This window comes from Haemaphysalis longicornis, unplaced genomic scaffold (assembly GCF_048455015.1).
Source record: "Haemaphysalis longicornis isolate Haplotype H1 unplaced genomic scaffold, Haemaphysalis longicornis Haplotype H1 scaffold_3, whole genome shotgun sequence".
Classification (NCBI taxonomy): domain Eukaryota; kingdom Metazoa; phylum Arthropoda; class Arachnida; order Ixodida; family Ixodidae; genus Haemaphysalis; species Haemaphysalis longicornis.
The window spans coordinates 96,608,282-96,612,116 of NW_027526335.1; the positions used below are offsets into that span (position 1 = coordinate 96,608,282).

At 43.8% G+C, this 3,835-nt stretch overlaps 1 non-coding gene across 1 annotated transcript; it reads right to left on the reverse strand.

Annotated features, from left to right (window-relative positions):
* Positions 1 to 287: 287 nt before the first annotated feature.
* Positions 288 to 361, reverse strand: Trnat-agu (transfer RNA threonine (anticodon AGU)). Its single transcript has one exon. It is a non-coding gene; the product is annotated as a tRNA-Thr (tRNA).
* Between the last annotated feature and the right edge of the window lie 3,474 nt (positions 362 to 3,835).

A 3,835-nucleotide genomic window follows, 5' to 3' on the forward strand; every position in this document is an offset into this window, starting at 1 on the left:
GGACCTTCTTTTTAATCCCCGGGCCGTGACTCGAGTTTCTAGGACATGTCAAGAGTAGCCGGCTAGCGTTGAACCCTCTTAAGCTTCCTAAGGCACCAAGACTGCCATAACAGAGGCCCTTGCTATGCATGAAGCGAATCAGAATGGGAAATGAGGGGCTCGTTGAAAATAAGACAGAAATAAGTGTTGGCAGTCAAGAAAACCTCGGAAAGCAAACGGGAGGATGTGGTAGGTCATTGAAACAGGTAAAGAATTTGGAAAAAAAGACAGATAGTTTTGAAAAAATGCCCCCCAGGTGGGATCCGAACCCACGACCTCCAGAACACTGGTCTGGTGCGATAACCACTACGCTACCGGCGGGCAACTTTGCACTCCACTTTCTGGGGTATTTATGTAAAGGTATGTTTGTTTCCTGTGCTTGGGGGTGCTAGCCAGCGCCACTCGGTCTGCTCGGGGTGAAGGGGACCTTCTTTTTAACCCCCGGGCCGTGACTCGAGTGTCTACGACATGTCAAGAGTGGTCGACTAGCGTTGAACCCTATTAAGCTTCCTATGGCACCAAGACTGCCGTAACCCACCTGGTGGGCATTTGTTCTCCACTTTCTTTCTTTCTTTCCAAATTCTGTATCTGTTTTAATGACCTACCACATCCTCCCCTTTGCTTTACGGGGTTTTCTTGACTGCCAACACTTATTTCTGTCTTATATATATATATATATATATATATATATATATATATATATATACTAGCGGTAGCACCCGGCGGTGCCCGGGTGGGCCATTATATTAAGGACAGCAATTGGTATTTCTTAGTCGCCATATTAGGCTACTTCATGGGGAAGTGATACATACTCGGGAGCGCCTGCCTGCTGTCAGTACATAGGCTCCTACTGCAGGCGCGTCGTCGTAATGTGGAACGAGTGGTACGCGTGTTTTACTCCAACTCTCGCTAAAGAAATTGCACCAAGATGGCGCGTTTGAGCGAAAGAGTCAGTGAGTGAAAAAGGTTTTATTGAGCCGGCGAAGTGGGAGTGGTTCCCAATTTCAGAAAGCCATGTGATGAGTGGGCAGCCTTTGGTCTGGAGGAAGTATTGTCTGGACATCCAGATCGCTGTTAGTCACCAGGTTCTCCCACAGCTCAAGGTTTGGAAAAGTGGATGGAAGAAGGAGGAGCTTGGTTTGCTGGTACTCTTAATATGATATGAGGAAGAGTGCCAGGTTGCAAACTCAACTTGAATTCGGCAGGAGATTGCGCTTGGAACACATGATGGAGGCCGGCTGGGTGGGGGTATTCTTCCTGGTAGGAAGTGCAATCTCAGAAGATACGAACGATGCTCATCGGTCATTTTTATCATAAGTAACATCTACTCAATCACGCAAATAAACTCGTGAAATTTCAAGTCTCTAGGTCAAACAGTTTTGGCTGGGCGTTGATGAGTGAGTCAGTCAGTCGGGTACTTCTTTTTATAGGTATAGATGACACCTGCTTCTACGGGAAACGCGTAGTTGCCGAAGGTGTCAACAGATGGCGACCGCTAAGCGAACGCGGGAAAACTCAACTGAATTTTTCGTCCAAAAGGATGCAGATTAAAAAATCTCTCTGGCCTTCTTATCCGCACGTTAGGAAAAAATCCTGAAAGTGGGTTTTGGGCAATTAAATGGGCAGTATTTTCAAGAAAAAACAAATTGGAGATATCAACTGGCTGGGTGGTTATTTACGAAAATGTAAAAACACAGTGACATAACCTGTCAGGCCTTTTTGCCTCATCAGCCGTATCATTTGTAAAATACTGTGCATTTGTATGAGTAACATATTCGAACAAAAATCAGTTGGATTACTGAATCGGTGATTGCCTATCTCAACAAAAACCAGGTCAATATCTCAGATGGCGGGCGGTGAAAAAATTAGTATCTGAAAACTATTTTACCCCTTTTCACTCTCTCCATGGTGGAATTTTTAAAATTTTAAGAAATATTGACCTCCAACACCGTAATCAGAATGTGCCCTTGCAATCTGTAGCCGTTTGAAAGAGCAGATTGGCTAGACGTGTACATAACCTGTCAGGCCTTTTTGGCTCATCAGCCGTGTCGTTTGTAAAAAAACAATTTGACCCTTTTAGCGGCGTCGCAGAGCGAAATCCTTACAAACGGTTCTGTGCATTTGTATGAGTAACATATTCTAGCAAAAATCAGTTGGATTACTCAATCGGTGAAAAATTTATTTGAGAATCTTTAGGAACACCGTTTTAGTTCCGGAAGGCGGAATCACCTCGCTGGTGTAGGTTAGGGCGAAATCCAAAAACTACTTTTTAGGTATTCTTAAGGGCTACTTATATCTGCAAAAAGCGCTTCGATATGCGAATGGGTGACCGAGAAAATCACGAATTCGGGAAACCACAATTTCGCCCTTTTCTTCGGTTAGGAGGGCAATTTCTGAAAAACTCGCCTTAGTGAGCACCTACGCAATGACGCAAATAAACTCGTGAAATTTCAAGTCTCTAGGTTTAACAGTTTTGGCTGGGCGTTGAAGAGTCAGTCAGGCAGTCAGTCAGTCGGGCACTTCTTTTTATAGGTATATATATTGTGGGCGTGGGTGAGTGCATTCAACGTTAATGGGCACTTGCTTCGCTGTAGGACCCCTATATATGCTGTGGCCAATCGCCGTGAGTTGGTACGGCCAATCTCTCATCTGTGCATACCCATTATAATCATCATCTGTAGATAATCATCGTCACGAGTGGCTTGTTCTGTCGAGTCACCGACGGGCGGATTGAAACCCAGACGGCTGGTACTGCTGCCGACTTGTGTGGGGTCTTCCCTCGCCTTACAATATATATATATATACATATATACATATATATATATATATATATATATATATATATATATATATATATATATATATATATATATATATATATATATATATATATATATATATATATTGTCATGCAGCCAAAGACGACCCGATGTTGTCTTACAGGTAAAGCAGCAAGTTTATTGGAGTGAACTTGTGCTCCTTAACAACTCTAAGAATACGCATGCGGTGAAGCAGCAGTCAAAATAGTGACGTGCGCATGCGGGGGTCGGCTAATCGAATGCATGGGCGTCTGCTCGGCGAGAATTGATCTTTCGTCGTGATTGTTTCTAGAACCGTCGAATTACCCCGAGAACACTGGAGATCACCGAAGATATATTATAGCCCAGTAACGACAGTGGAAAACACTCGCCCTATCATATGAGATAACCCGTGCGGCATCAAAAAGAAACAATAGAACACGCGCTCCGCTTCGCAGCCAGGCGGTAATGCAGCCTGGCGGAGCCGGGCGGTAAAACAAAACACATACATAAACAAACCGAATGCATGGTTCGTGGCACTAGCCCCCCGCCCCCCCGCTTCCCCTGTTAGAGTGCATCAACCCCATTCTAAAATAAAACAGCAGTCGGAACAAACACATAGTTCAATATCTTGAGTAGTTAGGCTTAAGAGGAACCACGTGGACAACTTCGGGCTACGAGCGTCGTCGTGATGTGCCGGAATCACCTTCGGGGATGACCTCGTACGTACGTTAGGCCAACACGTCGTACAATATGGTAGGGTTCGAACTACTTTATTAAACGGGCTCATAAACTGAAACCCTTCCCGTTCCACCGAGGTTTATCGGGTAAATTAAATACATTAAAAATGGATGTTTGGATTTAAAATAAAAATTGTAAAAAGGTAATTAAACAAGATAATTACGCAGAAAGTGAATTACGCAAAAAACGAATCACTACAGAACAATGATAAATACAAAAGATCTAAAAGCTATTACCACGTTATTTGCCGCTGACTT